The sequence below is a fragment of the Malaya genurostris genome, chromosome 2 (genome assembly GCF_030247185.1).
Source record: "Malaya genurostris strain Urasoe2022 chromosome 2, Malgen_1.1, whole genome shotgun sequence".
NCBI classification, from domain to species: domain Eukaryota; kingdom Metazoa; phylum Arthropoda; class Insecta; order Diptera; family Culicidae; genus Malaya; species Malaya genurostris.
This window is the reverse complement of record NC_080571.1, coordinates 187,060,149-187,082,515: the sequence shown is the minus strand read 5'-3', so window position 1 is coordinate 187,082,515 and position 22,367 is coordinate 187,060,149. Positions and strand designations below refer to the sequence as shown.

General features: G+C 40.3%; 1 protein-coding gene and 1 non-coding gene across 7 annotated transcripts in view; one reads left to right on the top strand and one right to left on the bottom strand.

Moving 5' to 3' along the window:
- The window catches only part of LOC131432714 (uncharacterized), a 757,541-nt gene that overhangs the window by 65,669 nt on the left and 669,505 nt on the right, over nt 1-22,367 (bottom strand). The window lies entirely within an intron of this gene.
- On the top strand, nt 18,700-18,851 carry LOC131433328 (5.8S ribosomal RNA). The gene has a single exon (XR_009230158.1). It is a non-coding gene; the product is annotated as a 5.8S ribosomal RNA (ribosomal RNA).

The window sequence follows — 22,367 nt, the reverse complement described above, 5'->3', positions numbered from 1 at the left end:
AAAATGATGCTGACTGTGTGACATAAACACTGAAGCATGCTTTTGTGAACTACTCGAATCAATCTGAATCAATTGGCGTCTAAAATTATTTAATAAAAGTATGAAATATATTTGCATGAGATTTTTATGAAAAAAGAGAAAGGCATTATCACACCACTAGGTGGATTAAGAAGGGTTTTTTAGATTAGCATCACTCTTTTCAAAGTCAAAAATCAAAATCAAAAATGAGCCGAAATTAGTGTCAGAAATTATTTGAAAAAAGATTAAGAAATCATGGGACTATTTTGAAGAAAGAGAAAGGCATTATCACACCACTAGGTGGATTAAGAAGGGTTTTTTACAAACAAACGAAATTATTTCACTCTACATATTTTACCAGATTGGGAATTCAATCGAGTTCAATTAAATTTTTTCAAATTTTAGCTAATACCAAATTAAATTTACATAAAAGATCATAGATGTTTGCTTTACATTTTCCAATATATTAAATTCAAAAACTTCATGAATATGTAGATTTTTTGAGATTTTGATGTAATATGCTTACAGGTTTTATTCCTAAAATATTACACTTTGCTAACTTCATTGAGTTGGTAAGCAAAATTTCTTAGACGTGCACTTACGTCAAATCCACGTAAGTGCCTACAACTTCTTCAATTTAAAAAACTTCTGTGAAAATATCCATTTTTTTAGATTTTGGGTTAATATTATATATAAAATTTTAGCTGAAAGTAAATTAAGTCGGCTGGTACACGAACATTGTTGAATGCGTGCTTCGCTAAGTCACAAAAAACTATAAGGTTCAAAAATTTCTGTGAAAATACAAAATTTCTTGAGATTTTTAGTAAATATGATAGAATTTCCTGTTAAAAGTTTTAATTCAAGCGATATTCAATCGAATGGTGCTCAACAATGCTTAAATGTTCGATATGAATTTCATGCTAAGTGTCAAACAGGTTCAATTTTATTATTATTTTAAAGTTTCTGTGAAATATCAAATTTTTGGATTTTCTGTAGTAAATTTAAAACTATTTTTCCCTAACATTATAGCTAGTATCAAATTCAATCAATCGGTGTCAGTGCTGAAAAAATTCGTTATCACAATGGTGACTTGAGCTTACATTGAGGTAACACATATATCATCGTCCACCCAACTAAGATTGTCGCTAATTGAATCATAACAAGTATCATGACTCCGTCTACAATTGATCTGGTTCTAACAGATCAAAGTCACATTTGTAGTGAACCGATTACACATGCTGACTTTGACTCAGATCATCTTCCTGTAACATTCAGACTTTCCAACGAAGCTATAATTAATCCAATTAGTTCTATATTCAACTATCATAGAGCTAATTGGTTGGATTACAGATCTCACATTGAATATCATGTGGATCATGAAACTATTTTAGAAATTTCTGCGAACATCGACACAGCAATTGTTGATTTGAATCATTATATTATCGAAGCTAGAAATGTTTCAGTTCCCAAAGCTCAAACTAAATTAAATTCTCCTATCATCGGTGACAATCTTCAACTGCTCATTCGGTTGAAGAATGTTAGTCGACGACAATATCAACGTTCTCGTGATCCTGCTATGAAAAACATAGTTAAGGATTTACAAAAAGAAACTAAATACAGATTTCGCTAAAAAAGTTGAACAAATTAAACCATATTCTAAACCTTTCTGGAAACTTTCTAAGGTTCTTAAGAAACCTCAGAAACCAATTCCTGCTCTCAAGGAAGGAAATCAAATACTTCTTACGAATGGCGAAAAAGCTCAAAAACTTGCTCAACAGTTCGAGAGTGTACACAATTTTCAATACTCTTATTAAAAATCTTCCCGATGTTGCCTTGAGACTCCTGGTTTAAATCTTCCAATTCCTGGTGTTTTTCATTAGCTTACTTCCGATGGAAACACGCTAAAGTAATTCCTATCCTCAAACCTGATGAAAACCCAGCAGAAACATCAAGTTATCGACCAATTAGCTTACTTGCTTCTATCAGCAAACTTTTTGAAAAAATTATTTTGTTAAGAATGATGTTTCATATAAATGAGAATTCAATTTGCAGTTTGGATTTCGTCATGAACATTCAACTACTCATCAACTTGTAAGCGTTACGAACATGATAAAAGCAAATAAATCTTCAGGGTTATCCACTGGAGTTGCTCTTCTAGACATAGAAAAAGTATTCGACAGTGTTTGGCACAAAGGTTTAATAGCAAAAATGTCTGATTTCCAGTTACCTATTTATTTGATCAAAATGATTAAAAATTATTTAATTGATCGTACTCTTCAGGTTAGCTATCAGAATTGTAAATCTGAATTGCTACCCGTACGAGCCGGTGTTCCGCAGGGTTCTTGATCTTCCAAATCTACCCGTTGGTTGTCAGAAATCGCTATTCTGTGACGACACAAGTCTGTTAGCCACAGGTAGAAATCTAAGAGTGATCTGCAGTCGCCTACAAAGAAGTTTAAATATTTTCAGTGATTATCTGTCAAAATGGAAAATTAAACCAAATGCAGCAAAAACGCAATTAATTATCTTTCCTCATAAGCCAAGATCTTCTTTACTTAAACCAAACAATAATCACATTCTCAAATTGAATAGCTTGGAATTTACATGGTCTGATCAAGCTAAATACTTAGGTTTAACGTATGACATAAAACTCACTTTCAAGGATCACATTGAAGGAATCCAGGCAAAGTGTAATAAATATATTAAATGTTTATATCCTCTTATAAACAGAAATTCTAAGCTCTGTTAATTTATAAACAAATTTTCAGATTCACTTGTTAATTTATAAACAAATTTTCAGATCAGCCATGCTTTATGCAGTACCAATTTGGTCAAGTTGTTGTTCCACCAGGAAGAAAACGCTTCAAAGGATTCAGAATAAAATTCTGAAAATGATTTTGAAGCTTCCTCCCTGGTTTAGTATAAATGAGTTACACAGACTCACAAATATAGAACCATTAGATGTAATGTCACATAATATTATAAGCAAATTCCGACAAAAATCAATGCAATCTTCAATTGAATCGTTTCGCTCTCTGTATTAGTTAGTAAGTTAGTATATAAGTTCTTTTGTCGTGAATACGACTTACTTTACTAAGGGGCGCCTTTTCAAAATTTACCCTCTGGGAGAGTGATAAGTTTTTGATCGTGAATATCTCTTGTTATACTTAATGCAACAACATAATTTTTCCTCCATGCTAACAGAAATATAATCAGGAATTTATGATAAAATTTTCAACAGTGTTAAATAACCATACATAACTCAAAATCTATGTTTTCTCAAACTTTTGGAAACAACGAGAAAAACTCATCACGTTTGCTTGCCTTTTTCGCACCAGGACGACGGTTTTGAGGTAGTCAGGCACATATCAGTTCCGATGTTCTACTGTCCGAGTGTAATAGGTAAATCTTAACCGAGAATTTTTCATTTTTTCTAGTACGTTGGACGGAACTGGATATCGTGATGAGGTTCTTCCACCAACATCAGTAATAATGAGGTGGTAAAAACCTCAAATGCTCAGGTGGAATCAATGTAGCTCTCCTTCGCATTCGGACGTCGTGGCTAGCAGTAAACCAGTAGTAGCAAAGACCATAATTTTTAGTTAAATTCAAGAACTAATCTCAGAAACTAGATTCTGGTCCATCTGAAGTTAATTTTAGGTTCATACTTCTATTTAAAAATTTAGTTCCAGATTACAAGTTCAGAATTTAAAACTATGACTCTAGAACTGAATCCTATTTCTGGATTTTGAAAATGGTTTCAAATTTAGTTCCTTATTCAGGGACTAGAGTCCAGAGATATGATTTAGGATTTTTCAGAATTCATGAGCAAATAACTTCAGTTCCTTACTTCTAGAACTAAATTTATGACCTTAGTTTTTGATCTAGATTCCGAAAATTTGCAGCTGAATTCGAAGTGTGCCCCAGTTTTATATATTAGTTCTTTAATTTTAACAGTTATAACCATTTGGTTTTTTAGAACCACTAAAATATTTCCAAAGGATTTTGAGAAGTTTATTTCTACTAGTATCTAAATCTACAAAACTGCATTTGTTCCGTGTTATTTAATTGTATGGTAGAATATGTTTACCGTCAATTAGTCGTAATGTAGTATAGATGCATCGTTAAAATTCTGGAAGCGAAGCAATGAAAGTTGAAAAATATACACAATCTAATACGAATGATGATCTTTATCCAGAAGTGAGGAAGAAACATGTCAGTTTTGTTCGTATTCACGTCCTCCAGTTATGTCTGTTACATTACCCACCCGCCTTTTTTCCCCATTACACAATACAAGTAGGTTTAGAATTTTCCCTACACAAAAATCTCAGAATTGCGGAAGCAAATGATGTCCTCATGGTAACAACCAAATCATATATATAGAATAGGGCTAAAAAGTCACCACTTGTGGCTGAACACCCAATTTAATTTTAACTCATATTCCAATTAGAGATGGTCGGGTATAGAAATTCTTATACCCGAACCCGACCCGTACCCGAATGATCAGCAAAAAAATTTACCCGTACCCGACCCGTACCCGATCAAAAATTAAAAAAATTACCCGTACCCGACCCATACCCGATCAATAATTAAAAAAAATTACCCGTACCCGACCCGTACCTGAAAAAAAATAAAAAAAATAACCCGTACCCGATTTAAAATTACCTGTACCCGTACCCGACCCGAATGAGTAGTAAAAATTTTACCAAAATTCAGTATGTAAAAATTGAAGTGTTTTAGATATCGAGCCGTATCAGGCTCTAGTTGGTAAGTAAAATACATTAAAATGCTTGTTTACATTTAAAAATATAAATACACTGTGAAGCATGAATACAGGGTCCGCCATGTAACTTTTTTTTTAAACATGCAATAAAACACAAGCGGTTCATCCGATTTCAAAATTTGTTTTTTCATATTAAAGTACAATCCTTCCGCTTAATTGTGGAATATAATTTCATTCAAATTACTGCCTCGGCTGGCCTTGCAGTACGCCATACGCTCGGTCCAGTTTTTAGAACATTTTCGATTGTATGCAGCTTTATTTCAGTTATGGCTGCACGAATGTTGTCCTTCAAGGCTTGAATTGTCTCTGGCTTGTCCACATAACACTTATCTTTGACAGCTCCCCAAAGATAATAGTCTAACGGCGTCAAATCAGAGCTCCGAGGCGGCCAAACGACATTCGAATTTCGACTGATAATTCGATCTTCGAGGACTGTGCGCAGAAGATCGATCGTAGCGTTGGCTGTGTGGCTCGGAACGCCGTCTTGTTGGAACCAAATGGTGTCCAAGTCTTCCTCTTCAAGTAACAGGAAGAACCAATCACTAATCATGGTGCGGTAGCTCTCGCCATTGAGCGTGGCGACGGCTTCTGCCTCATTTACGAAGATAAATGGGCCAATGATGCACCAAACCGTCACTCTCTGAGAATGCATCGGCTTCTCCACGATAACGTGCGGGTTTTCCGTCCCCCAGATGCGACAATTTTTTTTGTTACAATTTTTTAATACAAAGCAAAATGAATTATGATTTTGATTTAAATTAATTTGTCAACTATGCCCGTTTTATAAGCCTCACAAACCCACACCCACGATGTTAACGGTAGCTGATGGTTTTTACAGCCGTTGAACTTCTGTGCCACATCCGGTGTAACCCTCAACGAGTGAACACGGTGAAAATTTGAGTCTTTTGCGAGAAAAGATTTTAACCCGTACTTTTGCGACTCCATGTTGTCACGTATCGAGATTTTCACTTGTAGTCCAGTGAAAAGAAACGAAAATTAACTGGCAATATAGCCCAACTTGCTGGGCCATCAATCGGTGTCATTTCAAGTGAGGTGACACCACCCAGAAGTGAAGAATAAGAACTTCTATGCTGATTTTCTGAAATAAATGTTCATGTTTTTATGGTTAGAATCCTAATAATTTATATGAAAATTTTGAAAATCTCCAACCTATATTTAAAATAACAGTTTTCTTGTATCTGAATGTGATATGAGTACTACACTACATTTTATATATGAATCAAATAATTTTTACTGGATTGTGCATTAAACAGCTTTAAAATGGCAGTCCATTAAAACCTACGTGAAAAATAGATTCCGACCGCAACATCTTAGAGCTAAGGCAGTGTGTCTTGTTAAATATGTTATAAAGAAAGTAGGGCGGGAAATATTCACATAACTGTCAAAACCCCTTGAATCAAATTGTTTATTTTTCGGAAGAACTGTTTTGCAATAAAAAATTCTCGTCAACGTGTAGACATATTTATGTGAAGTACAAATGGTCGGGTAATCGATCAGAAAAAAACCCTTCTTAATCCACCTAGTGGTGTGATAATGCCTTTCTCTTTTTCCATAAAAGTCTCATGAAAATATATCTCATACTTTTATTAAATAATTTCGGATAAAAAATTTGACACCAATTGATTAAGATTGCTTCGAGTAGTTCACAAAAGCATGCTTATGTCACACAGTCAGCATCATTTTTCCAAACTAGTGCTTGACATTTGCGTTGCCTATTTGTATGAGAACAGTGATGCTAATCTAAAAACCCTTCTTAATCCACCTAGTGGTGTGATAATGCCTTTCTCTTCTTTCATAACAGTCTCATGAAAATATATTTCATACTTTTATTAAAAAATTTCGGATACTAGTTCACAAGAGCATGCTTCAGTCTTTTATGTCACACAATCAGCATCATTTTTCCAAACTAGTGCTTGACATTTGCGTTGCCTATTTGTAATCAGTAACGCTAATCTAAAAAAAGCCTTCTTAGTCCACTTAGTGGAATTTTCATATATCTTGAAAAATCACCATAGGGGGGAGTACATGAAATTTTCGAAATCGAAAAAAAATTTGTGATGCTAAAAGGCTTAGAATTGCATGAAACCTCGAGATTTAGTGTCATCTCGAAAAAAAATTTTTTTTTAAAAAGTCGACTTTTTGGGACTTAGAAAAAATATGAAAATTTTTCTAAGTCCCAGAAAGTTGATTTTTCGTTTTTTTTTATACCGAAACTCTTAAAACTGCATGAAACATCGTAATTTAGTGTCATCTCGAAAAAAATTTTTTTTTTTAAAGTCGACTTTTTGGGACTTAGAAAAAATATGAAAATTTTTCTAAGTCCCAGAAAGTTGATTTTTCGTTTTTTTTTATACCGAAACTCTTAAAACTGCATGAAACATCGTAATTTAGTGTCATCTCGAAAAAAATTTTTTTTTTTTGAAAATATCGACTTTTTGGGACTTAGAAAAAATATGAAAATTTTTCTAAGTCCCAGAAAGTTGATTTTTTCAAAAAATTTTTTTTTTGAGATGACACTAAATTTCGATGTTTTATGCAGTTTTAAGAGTTTTGGCATCAAAAAAAATTTTCGATTTTGGAAATTTCATGTACTCCCCCCTATGGTGCTTTTTCAAGATCGAAAATTGTCAAACCTTTACCACCGGGCAGCACCCCTTAAGCATGTCCGATTTAGGTCAAATTCTGCATGAAGGCTTTTTTCGAGGTGCTTAAACTTTTGAGCACTAGAACTTTACGAAAATAGAGTTGATCCCAAAATTTTGGCACCCTTATATATATAAGAGCGGTAAAAATCAACGTGTTTTGTCGGTTACGTCACTTATACCATCATGAATCTGGAACCAAAAGTCACAACAATTTGATCTTCGAACCTGATCAACGGCCCGACAGTAGCTTTCAAACGAGCCCAAGTTTGTTAAAATCGGATCAGCCATCTCTGAGAAAATTGAGCGCGTTCAAATACAACGCTTTTTGTCGGTTACGTCACTTATATAATCATATCTTCGGAACCAAAACTCACAGCCATTTGATCTTCGAACTTGATCAATGGTCCAACAGTAGCTTTCAAACGAGCCCGAGTTTGTTAAAATCGGTTCAGCCATCTCTGAGAAATTGAGCGCGTTCAAATACAACGCTTTTTGTCGGTTACGTCACTTATACAATCATATCTCCGGAACCAAAAGTCACAGCCATTTGATCTTTGAACTTGATCAATGGCCCGACAGTAGCTTTCAAACGAGCCCAAGTTTGTTCAAATCGGTTCAGCCATCTCTGAGAAATTGAGCGCGTTCAAATACAACGCTTTTTGTCGGTTACGTCACTTATACAATCATATCTCCGGAAACAAAAGTCACAGCCATTTGATCTTCGAACTTGATCAATGGCCCGACAGCAGCTTTCAAACGAGCCCGCGTTCAAATATCTTCAAAAAGTGCACATACATACACACACACAGACATTTTCCGATCTCGACGAACTGAGTCGAATAGTATATAACACTATGAGTCTCCGAGGCTCCGTTCGAAAGTCGGTTTTTCCAGCAATTCTAATACCTTTCTATAGAGAAAGGCAAAAAATTTACCCGTACCCGAGTGAGCAGTAATTTTGTCGTGAATACGACTTACTTTACTATGGGGCGGCTTTTCAAAATTAGCCATATGGAAGAATGGGCAGAACTTAATCGTGAATATCTCGACTTGTATTAATGGCAGCAACATAATTATTTTACTATTTCATCAAAAATATGATCAGGAATTTAGGATAATATTTTGAACAGTGTGAGATAACCACAAACAACTCAAATATGAAGTGTTCTCAAAATTTGAAAACTTTCACTTGGGTTTTTCGCGCAAGGACGACGATTTTGAGGTAGTCAGGCACAAATCTTCAACTGAACGTTATTGGCATATTGTCGCAAAACTGAAATGTAGAGGCGCTGCTTGTTCAGAGATGATACTTCCAGCAAGAGCTGTCAAATCGGTAGGAAAATTTCTAATTACTCCACCTTTTCAACGATTTCTTTTGAAAACGGGCAAATTGATTTGAAAAATTATAGTAGAAGCTGAAGAAAATGTTTTTACTCTGAGGTGGTAATGTTGATCTTAGTTCATTGTGCGAAATCTACTGTTTATTCAGAATAGAGCATTAAAATTGGTTTGATACCATTTTTTAAATGCCTGGAAATAACAAATAAAGTATCCAAAATAAATAGTACTCGATCGCTATACATTATAGTACTCGAGAAATCAATATTACACTGGTTGCTGTTTAAAAAAATGTTGATCAGAAAAAACCTAAACTTACCCAATTTCACACATTTCTGAAGATTTTCCATGTTTAATCGTAGTTTACACTAAAAAAAAGTAGTAGTAATCACTTTGAAATCGATTTTCTTCTACTCCGAGTGTACTTTTATTGCTGATATCTATTTGTACTATTGAATAAACGATAGAAATGTTGCAAATCACTACTGCCGATATGAAAATTTCCGAAAGAATCCTCCTTTTTTTGGTTCCATTTTTCATTGACAGGTGTCGCTACCGGTAAATACGCTTTGCGACAATGTGCCAATAAAAGGTGAACCGTGGTCGAAAATCGATCATTTCTTCTTGTGCGTTGGATGGAAGCAGACGGCAGGGCGAGAAGACGCATTCAAACAGAGGCATCGGAGAGCGCTTTTTCTTTGCAAATCGAAAATAAAAATCATCAGTTTATTGAAAATCCAAAATAATTTGATTTGTTTCGTGCACTTTTCGCTGTGCTGTGAAAAATGTTCCGAACTGGGCTGTATATCGTAGAGAATCCCTCAATTTGATCCTTCTTAAAGGCAGAAATGAATCCTGTACAGCATCTTGATAGTTTCTTTCAATGAAATATGAAAATCCGAAATAAGATAATCAACGTCAAAAATCGTTTAAAATTCTAGTAGTGAAAAGGGGGAAAGTTTTACAATTCACAAAATCGATCAACTATCAATTCGAATTCGAAGGTATAAAGAAATCGTGTCAGTTTTATTCGTGTTCACGACATCCAGTTATGTCTCCGACATTACACACCCGTACTTTTTTTTACCCGTACCCGACCCGTACCCGATTGAAAATAAAAATTTTTACCCGTACCCGACCAAAAACCCGTCGGGTACGGGTACGGGTCGGGTTTCGGGTAAAATACCCGATACCCGACCATCTCTAATTCCAATAAATAGTTATTTAGAAAGAAAGAAAAAGTATCATGACTGCCGAGCCCTTCCAGTATCATTGGAAATTGATTTCATGAAAATATGAACTAAAGTTATCCCCCTATCACTGGCGATGAGCTAGTGATAGACGACAATATCTGTCTCATTCGACATTCAGCTGAACATCAACGGTATCATATGCATTCCTGAGAATCATCGTCAACCGGGTCGATTGGGCCTTTTAAATTATATGCAGTTGTCAGCGCCCTGGGGAACAACTCTTGATTTAATTTAATAAGTAAAATGTTTTCCAACGTATCTTTCCCAAGGCCAGTGCGTTGATTAGAGAGAACCAAGGCAAGGGCACTGAAAGACCGTTCAACAGAGACTTGGTTCGATGGTGTGGATAGTACAACCATTGCTACTGCATAGATCTCTGGGTGCTTAGTCTTACGGCACAACCATTGGTCCCACACGTTGTAGTTATGTTTTTGGCGTGACTCTAGGTCCAAAGACTTAACTTGTTGAAGGTACCCGGTCTTGCAACCAAGATTCACGGATTCACCAAACATTTGCGTAAGATACTGATCAAAATCATCGGTAGACCCTGATGTTTACCCAGTTGGCGGATACGTTCCCAAGTTTCGACTATGTATTGCTGAATTTTATCTTTTTCCTCAGCCGTGAATATTTTAGAACCTCGATAGTTGAACCATGGATCCAGGTACAATTCCATCTGGACCGCCTTCAATTGGCGCAAAACGTTTAATCTATTGTTCAACGACCGAGTAAATGGGGACTGAAAGAGTTTTTGCAAACTTTCTGTACCTCACTCGTTGCCATCAGCCATGTCATATAGAAGCAAGATAACGACACGTGCTTCTCATGCATTTGCTTTGTGCAGATATACAACGGCTTAAACGTATCATAGTAATGCTCAATGAATGACAATTGATTGGAAAGGTCTAGTTCGGGAAAACTACCGGCCAACTGATTGAAAAACCTTTTTTGGTGTACGAACGATTCCATAATTTTGAATATACCACCCCATCGTGTCCTACTCCAGACGGGTGGGTATGAAGCATCGTAGCTTTCAAACTCTGACCGGTACTTCACCAGCTTACATTTTCTAGCAACAGCAGTGATGGCTCGGATAGACTGATCGGATTTATCAACAACATCCAGTATTGCAAGCTGTAAGATATGCACGGCACATATTACAAGAGTAATCCTTTCGGACAGTTCATTGGTCAGTTCAGCAATAACGTTTCGTTCACACTGTCTAAGTAAGTCTTTGAAGCCTTCCCACTCGAAGCATGAAATAGGAAGATGATGGAAGGTCGTCAGTTCAACTGCTGACGCAATTAGTAACTGCTGGTCAATAGCTATTAAACGATTAGAAATTATTCTTGCCTTCATCTCTATTAGATAGGTAATGGTAAGGAGTTTGTTTGCACATGCACGTTCCGTATGTACGGTACGAAAGTGACGGATAAAGTTGCCAGGGGCAAATCTTCTCTGGACGTATGGACATCCTGATGCGAGATCGAGGTTGCAGATAGCTTTATCGCCCTGTCTTACTACCAATGACGACGCAATGTCCGTCAGTGACCGCTGCAGCTTATTGCGGTCTGCTCTTGTTGTAGGTGCCATCGTATAAACACCACACAAAATTTAGTCGTTAATGGTTTAACTCTAAATACGCTCCTCTATCTAAACACACACACACACACACTTGATAAATACTTCTTTGATCAATATTGAATTCGCACTATATCACTATAACCTTGTCTGAACCGGATTCGTTCGGAATACGACACGAAACCTGACAGACTCTCCCTCCTACGCCTCCGACAAGTGCCGGAAGCAACGGTGGTATCTCATTGTTGCCCGGGAGATAATATTTTACCCGAGCTTCCACCTATCTGGCAGTGGGCCACGGTAGTGCACCACTTCACCAGCGCTCATATAGCTATTCGCCTCTCTGTTCGTACCTGTCCCTCCAAACCGTAGTTAGCAATTCCAACAACCTACATATTTTCAGTTAGCTTTTCCAACAACCTATCCGATTTTTTTTCTTAGCTAAGTCCAACACTTTTTTAGTTATTCCAACAACCGATTTAGTTCAGTCAACACCCGCATTTTTTCCAAAAACCAGCTGTTTCACATATGGTAGTACAGTCCCCGCTCTGTCGAATGCAATTGACGTGAGCGTAGTACGCGGGATAGGTGATAAGTTACGAACGTAGGCGCAATGCCTATCCGTGCGGGATATGTGCCAGTTCGTACATGGGTAACATGCTGGAAGGCCGCAGCATAAGAGGCATACGCTTAGTAAACCGGGTTGACCGCTTGCAACTTGATCACATTTGTATGGAGCAAAAAATTTGTGCGCAGATTTTCCAAAACGGACTTCACGTCGTGAAAGTACGTCGCAAAACTACCAGAACGCACCATATGTCGTTACGTTCGTTTACCATAGTAAGCCGTAACAATGATTTTAAATAATGCCTCTCGGTACGAACCATCACCATGGACACGTATATGGGCGGTCCGCTGTCTATGCCGCATCGATAGGCGTTAACGGTTAACACTGTATACATAACTACGGACGCGTATACGGGAGCGGTTCGCTGCATGTGCATCGTTGTTAGGCGTTAGCCATAGATACGTTTTCAACCAACCACCAATCTTAAACCACTCGTGCACTTAACAATTGTTACGACATGTACGACCCAGAACTTTACATCACTGGGTCGATGTGATCAACAGATGGAAACTTGGTCAAGTAACCCGGTTGCAAAAACTGGTATTACCAGGGTTGAAATAAATCGAACCTCTCTACTAAAAATCAGTCATAGTGAAATATCAGTCACATAAGCTGACCATGATATTCATGTCACTTATCACTCGAGTGTCTTTCGGTGAAGTGATACGCAACTGATTATCAGATACGTAGTCCTGATATATCTATTTCGGTATCAGTCAACCCGTGTTGGCTCTATGACCGAGTACGTGTTTATCACCAACCACCAATCACCATTCACTAGACTGCTTGGCACTGCAGCCACCAACCACCAAGCATGCCACGCACCGACTGTAGTACCATATGTGACAACGTTGTGCGTGCACTCACTCGCTCGGCTACTCATCCATCGAACTATACCCTGTAGTGCATACATGGTATGCATGCTGTCGTTACCTATCGCACTTTTCGTGATTTTCAGTGGGTTACATCGCACCAACGTGTACCATATGTACATATGTTTACATATTGGAATTGTTGAGTTAACAAACCAGCAAGCATGGGTAGTCGGAATAGATCGGAATATAGAGACTTCCTCTGCCACTCGTAACCCCCAGCCTGTAAACCTATCGTTTGTAGGGGGTCTCAGGTATCAAGATTATATATTGATGCTCAACAATGCCACCAGCGTTCCAGCATATTAGCGATGTACTTGCTGTATAACAATGCATACGGGCTCTGTATGACTAAAATGCCAACGTGAGATCGCACTAGCAAGTCTTGTAGAGTTTTATGCCATATGATCAACGACCACCTATAGGATACACTGTCAGCTCGGTTTAGTTACGCGACCTTAGAGGCGTTCAGACATAATCCAACGAACGTAGCTTTATACCACAGTCCGGTCAAACTAGTATTGAGCCATTGGTTCGTTCCTATGGTTCCTCTCGTATTGCACAGGAATACCGTTAAGACAGTGATTATATACACACCAGTAGGGTAAAACTAACCTATCTCACGACGGTCTAAACCCAGCTCACGTTCCCTTGAAAGGGTGACCAATCCTACGCTTTGTGAATTTTGCTTCACAATGATAGGAAGAGCCGACATCGAAGGATCAAGCAGTTATCTCTGTGGTAACTTTTCTGACACATCTTGCTAAAAACTCTTTAAACCAAAAGGATCGTGAGGCCTAGCTTTCGCTGTCTCAATATGTACTGAACATCGAGATCAAGCCAGATTTTGTCCTTATGCTCAGCGTGTGGTTTCTGTCCACACTGAGCTGACCTTTGGACACCTCTGTTATTGTTTTGGAGATGTACCGCCCCAGTCAAACTCCGCACCTAGCACTGTCCATGACTTGGAGTATCCAGATGTCCACTGTCATCGGCGTACTGTGTGAAAGTTCAGCGGACTGTGGCCTTGCCGCTCGCGGACGGGACCCTACTTCAGGACCCACCGGACCGAACACCGGATTGCGCACCGTGAAGCACGTCCCGTACGTACCGATCAGTGGAGAACCCGGTTCGGACCACACGCCAGGACACGCAACGAACAAACGACCACAGGCTCTGTCTTCTGCATTATTGCCAGAAATGACGATATGGCTGAACGCTGAACAAGAAACCGTATGCCAAGAGGTTGCAATAACCCCAGCACTTGTTCCACCTGATCATGTAAGTAAGGGAACAGTAAGAGTGGTATCTCATTGGTGCTCGGAAATAATATTTTACCCGAGCTTCATCCTATTCTGCACCTCTTATATCGCCTTACAATGCCAGACTAGAGTCAAGCTCAACAGGGTGTTTTTCCCCGCTAGTGTTTCCAAACCCTTTCCCCTGGCTGTGGTTTCGCTAGATAGTAGATAGGGACAGAGGGAATCTCGTTAATCCATTCACTAATTAGATGACGAGGCATTTGGCTACCTTGAGAGAGTCATATTTACTCCCAGTGTTTACCCGCGCTTGCTTGAATTTTTTCGCGTTGACATTCAGAGCACTGGGCAGAAATCACATTGTGTCAACACCTGTTGAGGCCATCACAATACTTTGTTTTAATTAGACAGTCGGATTCCCTCAGCCGTGCCAGTTCCGAATTGATTGTTTATTCATGACTACAGTGCACAGTACATACGAACTAAATCAATCGCACCAAGATAGTTAAGGCAAAATCCTACAATGGAAGCAATCGAGCGAAGGGTTCACTCGAGCGACCGATGGTAGGATAAGAGCCCGAGTCATCCCAGTCTCCAGAGCCAATCCTTATCCCGAACGGATCCAATTTGCCGACTTCCCTTACCTACATTATTCTATCGACTAGACTCCACATTTTGGAGACCTGCTGCGGATTCGGTGCAAGCTGTTGAAAGTAAGTGTTCCGATCTTCGATTTTTATGGACCAAGGAGAGTGCATCGCCTCAGCTGTAAAAACCATGCTCTTGCAGTCTGTCCAACCACATCTCTCTGTAAAAGAATTCCGTGGTCAGTATGACTGTTAAAAAGAAAATATAACTCTTCCGATACCTCCTGTTAGTGTCTCGAAGAAAAGATTCATGTTACCATGATTACAAAGGCACTGCCGTTTCCAATAAGCATACCAATGCAAACGTATACTCAGCAGGCTCCGGAGTAGTAACCGGATTCCCTTTCGCCCGTTTAATATATACTAGTGGATGTTGGACCAAAACACGGCACGGGGGTTGTGTATTTGGTTAAATGCTTAGAATATATCAGGTTTCCCATAGACCTTAGGATTGGCTAACTCGTGTAAACTGCTGTTGACACGAAACCCTCCTCTATTCAGTCATCCAAGATCTCATTCGAATATTTGCTACTACCACCAAGATCTGTGCTAGTGGCGGCTTCATGTCGGCTTACACCAGGCACTTCAACGCACACCACTAAACCCTGACGTCTCAAAGTGCGGCACGCTGGGCGAACCGCACCACTTGTACGTACCACTGAAAGGGTTCGGCAGTCATGATACTTGCTATGATTCAATTAGCAACAATCGTAGTTGGGTGGACGATGACATATGTGTTGTCTCAATGTAAGCTCGAGTCACCATTGTGATAACGAATTTTTTCAGCACTGAGAATAAAACTTTTCGCACTATATCACTATACCATATAGTGGTATAGTGCGACATTCTATGTCTCTTGCCAACTGATTCTACTCTGGTTATCGGTCCCGTGGATAGTACATGACCTAGTGTATGTATCGTACTAGGACTATATAGCACGTCTTGAACGTCTTGACCGTTCGATGACGTCCTGTTTGGTGTACCATCATCAACCATGGGCAGTGGTCGAACCGTAGTCGGCTGTCAAGGATGGGAAACTTTTTTCGATTGTTTTGCTTGACCTCTAGCACCGCGTACCATCGGGGAACGGCTAGTGTCTCATACGAACACGAATATACGCGAATGTGCGAATGAAACACGTTGTGGTGAAATTCAATGGTACGGGATTTCGTATCCCAAGCCGTACTTTTTCTCTCGACACGAGGAGGGGAAGGAGGACGGTGATTTGATAGCTACCAAAGAATGGTGTTGAACGAAGGTGGTCATACCATAGTTCATACCAGATTTAACGGCTCATCACTGACTAACTGACTCGGACGAATTCGGGTTGATACTACCAGTAATATACGCTTGTCTCAAAGGTTGAGCCATGCATGTCTAAGTACAAACAGATTTAATGTAAAACCGTTCAGTTATAAAGTTCAGTATGACAGCTATAATTTACAAGATCATTTAACTAGTTACTTGGATAACTGTGGAAAATCTAGAGCTAATACATGCCATAATGTAGGGACCTCGCTGAACTTGTGCAACTATTAGTCAAACCAATTGTCCTTCGTGACGCTGAAGTTAAAATCTGGATAATTTTGTTGATCGTATGGTCTCGCACCGACGACGGATCATTCCAATATCTGCCCTATCAACTATCGATAGTAGTATAGAGGACTACCATGGTTGCAACGGGTAACGGGGAATCCGCGTTCGATTCCGGAGTCCCTCTCCGAGAAATGACTACCACATCCAAGGAAGGCAGCAGGCACCTAAATTACCCAATCCCGGCACGGGGAGGTAGTAACGAGAAATAATAATATAAGACTCTTTTATGACGTCTTATAATTGAAATGAGTTGAGCATAAATCAAGTAGAGGGCAAGTCTGGTGCCAGCAGCCGCGGTAATACCAGCTCCACTAGCGTATATTAAAATTGTTGCGGTTAAAACGTTCGAAGTTTATTGTTGTCCAACACGGGTGCTACTCCAAATGATGGTAATAGGTCACTGGATTGTTGCGACTATAGGACTGGGTGTGCGATCACACGGGCCGTCTGGTTCATGTATATTGTTGTGGCGTCTGTTGCCTTTCATCGGGTGCGGGCGTTTTCCACAAGCCCAGCTGCTATTACTTTGAACAAATTAGAGTGCTCTAAGCAGGCTATCCCTATGGCCGAGATTAATCTTGCATGGAATAATAGAATATGACCTCGGTCTTAATATTCATTGGTTTGTAATCCAGATCAAGAGGTAATGATTAACAGAAGTAGTTGGGGGTATTAGTATTACGGCGCGAGAAGTGAAATTTGTAGACCATCGTAAGACTAACTAAAGCGAAAGCATTTACCATGGACGCTTTAATTAATCAAGAACGAATGTTAAAGGATCGAAGGCGATTAGATACCGTCCTAGTTCTAACCGTAAACTATGCCAGCTAGCAAGTGGGAGACGCTACATTATGGTGCTCTCAGTAGCTTCCGGGAAACCAAAACCGGGGGAAGTATGGTTGCAAAGTTGAAACTTAAAGGAATTGACGGAAGGGCACCACCAGGAGTGGAGCCTGCGGCTTAATTTACTCAACACGGGAAAACTTACCAGGTCCGAACTTTTAGAGGTAAGACAGATTATTAACTTTCTCAAAATTGAAGGTAGTGGTGCATGGCCGTTCATAGTTCGTGGAATGATTTGTCTGGTTAATTCCGATAACGAAGGTGACTCAATCAAATTAAATAGAACGCTTTCAGTAGTCACACGATGATCCCGCCCGGTTGGTGGTCGGTGCGGCGGGGTGCTGTGCGTTGGGCAACCGTGTGGTGCAGTTTCTTCGTTCGCGCCGGTTCCGTCCGGCCGGCGGTGTAGTGTAACCTGATAATACGTCAACTCATCGAGTTTGACTTCTGCTTAATAGGACAATTTGTGTTCAGCAAAGTGAGATTGAGCGACCGTGATGCCCTTAGATGTTCTGGGCTGCACGCGTGCTTCAATGTGACCGGCAGCGTGTACCCTATTCCGAAAGGAACGGTAAATCACTGAAATGCTCATTTAGTCGGGATTATGGATTGAAATGGTCCATATGAACCTGGAATTCCTAGTAAGTGCCGGTCATTAACTAGCGTTGATTACATCTCTGCCCTTTGTACACACCACCCGTCGCTACTACCGATGGATTATTAAGTGAGCTCTTATAAGGTGAACATTTGCTAGTCCCTCGGGATTACATTCGAATCGCTGAAGTTGACCGAACCCAATGATTTGGAAGAAGTAAAAGTCGTAACAAGGTTTCTGTAGGTGAACCTGCGGAAGGATCATTACTGTATTGATTTGTCTTGAACAAATACCACACACAAAACCATCATACACCCGACACGGCCCGATGCGAACGAGCGCATACCTCTCTCGTACGCACAAATTGTTTGTGTTGAGAGAACGAAAATCACGCTACACGCATGTGTGTTTCTATTTTGTTTCTACCCTTGGGCGCGAAATGCGCGCTCGTATACGGTGCTACTATGTACTCTACTCACTCACTCGGTCTCGCAGGTCGACTGTGGAGTGCGGTGTGGTATCATTAATTGTGCAACAGTGAGCCCGTGTGCGTGGATGCCCACCACAACAGTGTTTTGTGCTATTGTATGGTTCTACCGGGGAATCCGGTAAGCTTGTAAAACCCTAGTCAGGGGATCACTCGGCTCGTGGATCGATGAAGACCGCAGCTAAATGCGCGTCAGAATGTGAACTGCAGGACACATGAACACCGACAAGTTGAACGCATATCGCACACCGTATAACGTTACGATGTACACATTTTTGAGTGCCTATATTTATCGATTCAACTATACGTGCTCATGCATGTATGCGTTGTGACGTTATCCTACCATGGTGGTAAAACGTTCAAGCTAGTCAGACATCGATTGTATCGCATTGCGCGATACAGGCTATCGATGGTTGATGCACATACATCGCGTAATCCAGCCTGGCTTGGATACCCCCTTGCTGTGTGGGCAGTGCATCGACATTTGACCATCCGACGAATAAGTAGGCCTCAAATAATGTGTGACTACCCCCTAAATTTAAGCCTATTAATAGGGGAAGAAAAGAAACTAACAAGGATTCCCTGAGTAGCTGCGAGCGAAACGGGAGGAGCTCAGCACGTAGAGGTGATACACATCGCGTATCTACCTGATTCCGTGTACTGGAAATTTTATTATCTACCATAACCAGCGGAACCTGGTTCAAGTTCAACTAGAATGTGGCTTTTACTCCCATAGAGGGTGATAGGCCCGTATAACGGCGCTGATGGTAGAACACTTTTCCATGGAGTCGTGTTGCTTGATAGTGCAGCACAAAGTGGGAGGTAAATTTCTTCTAAAGCTAAATATCACCACGAGACCGATAGCGAACAAGTACCGTGAGGGAAAGTTGAAAAGCACTCTTAATAGAGTCAAAAAGTACGTGAAACTGCCTAGGGCTCAAGTCCGTTGAACTCGAATATCCGAAACAGAGTTACTGGCCTATGATTGACACACAGGTCATTTACGCTCTTGCTTTCAATAGAACATTGCGATCCATTACGAACAGTTTTGCTGGTTCACACTTGCAAATCACCCGACATCGGTCCCTTGGTGTTAGTTGCTTGTCCCATCGTAGCGATGTTCAGTTCTGAAGGCCTATGTCGCGAACTGGGACTTACTGCACGTGGTGTACCTTTGGGTGCGTGATGGATACGAACACCGTCCCGTATGCCCCCGCCTACACCCTCAGTCTGGGTTGGCAGACTGTTGATCGGCAATAATAAAATCGAGGTACCTTCGGGACCCGTCTTGAAACACGGATCAAGAAGTCTATTTTGCGCGCGAGCCAATGGTGCCGTTTTCCGTTTCCGCGGTAACGCACACTGAAAAACCATAGACGTAAAAAACATAACTCTCTCGTTGTGCGGGATTACGGGCGAGACTCTCTGCTCGTCTCTCCATCCCCGGGTGTTATAGCCGACATGCGATGGTGGTTCGCTTGCGTGCCATCATCGTGCCATAACATACCGTGAGTGTGCAGAATGTGACCCGAAAGATGGTGAACTATGCCTGATCAGGTTGAAGACAGGGGAAACCCTGATGGATGACCGAAGCAATTCTGACGTGCAAATCGATTGTCAGAATTGGGCATAGAGGCGAAAGACCAATCGAACCATCTAGCAGATGGTTCCCTCCCTCAGGATAGCTGGAATCTATATCTATATTTCGGAATCTATTCTTATATGGTGAAGCGGATGATTAGAGGCCTTAGATTCGAAATGATTTTAACTTATTCTCAAACTATAAATGGGTACGTATAGTAACATTCTTGGATGATGTTATTACAACGTAACGTCGGACACTGACCCTCTGTTAGATCTAGGTGTCTTCTGTCGACATAAAAGATATCGGTGCTTAGTGGGCCAAGTTTTGGTAAGCAAAACTGGTGCTGTTGGATGAACCAAACGTAATGTTACAGCGCCTAAATAGACGACGCATCATAGATACCACGAAAGGTGTTATTAGCTAATGACAGCAGGTGGAAGCTCGGGTAAAATATTATCTCCCGAGCACCAATGAGATACCACCATTCTTACTGTTACCCTACTTACATGATCAGGTGGAACAAGTGCTGGGGTTATTGCAACCTCTTGGCATACGGTTTCTTGTTCAGCGTTCAACCATGTCGTCATTTCTGGCAATAATGCAGAAGACAGAGCCTGTGGTCGTTCGTTCGTTGCGTTTCCTGGCGTGTGGTCCGAACCGGGTTCTCCGCTGATCGGTGCGTACGGGACGTGCTTCACGGTGCGCAATCCCACGTTCGGTCCGGTGGGTCCTGAAGTAGGGTCCCGTCCGCGTGCGACAAGGCCACAGTCCGCTCAACTTTCACACAGTACGCCGATGACAGTGGACATCTGGATACTCCAAGTCATGGACAGTGCTAGGTTAGGAGTTTGACTAGGACGGTACATCTCCAAAACAATAACATAGGTGTCCAAAGGTCAGCTCAGTGTGGACAGAAACCACACGCTGAGCATAAGGACAATAGCTGGCTTGATCTCGATGTTCAGTACATATTGAGACAGCGAAAACTAGGCCTCACGATCCTTTTGGTTTAAAGAGTTTTTAGCAAGAGGTGTCAGAAAAGTTACCACAGGGATAACTGGCTTGTGGTTGCCAAGCGTTCATAGCGACGTGGCTTTTTGATCCTTCGATGTCGGCTTTTCCTATCATTGTGAAGCAAAATTCACAAAGCGTAGGATTGGTCACTCTTTCAAGGAAACGTGAGCTGGGTTTAAACCGTCGTGAGACAGGTTAGTTTTACCCTACTGGTGTGTATATAATCACTGTCTTAACGGTATTCCTGTGCAGTGCGAGAGGAACCATAGGTACGAACCATTGGCTTAATACTAGTTTGACCGGACTGTTATATAACGCTACGTTTGTTGGAATATGCCTGAACGCCTCTAAGGTCGTAACCAAACCGAGCTGACAGTGCATTCTATAGGTGGTCGTTAATCATATGGCATAAAATTCTACAAGACTTGCTAGTGTGATCTCACGTTGCCATTTTATTGATACAGAGCCCGTATGCATTGTCATACCACAAGTACATCGCTAATATGCTGGAACGCTGGTGGCATTGTTGAGCATCAATATATAATCTTGATACCTGAGACCCCCTACAAACGATAGGTTTACAGGCTGGGGGTTACGAGTGGCAGAGGAAGTCTCTATATTCCGATCTATTCCGACTACCCATGCTTGCTGGTTTGTTAACTCAACAATTCCAATATGTAAACATATGTACATATGGTACACGTTGGTGCGATGTAACCCACTGAAAAACACGAAAAGTGCGATAGGTGACGACAGTATGCATACCATGTATGAACTGCAGGGTACAGTTCGATGGATGAGTAGCCGAGCGAGTGAGTGCACGCACAACGTTGTCACATATGGTACTGCAATCGGTGCGTGACATGCTTGGTGGTTGATGGCTGCAGTGTCAAGCAGTCAGGCGAATGGTGATTGGTGGTTGGTGATAAACACGTACTCGCTCATAGAGCTAACGCGGGTTTGACGGATACCGAAATAGATATATCAGGACTACGTATATTCTAAAATTTCTGTGAAAATATCGAATTTTTTGAGACATTTTCAGTAAAGTTGAAATTGATTTAACACATAAGAGATATCAAATTCAATCTATTGTTATATAAAAATGCATATGTCGTCGCCTTGAATTCAAAGATATGTCGAAAATACGAAGTTTTTGGTTACGGTTTTGATCATAACTTTCATTAACAAAATATAAATGA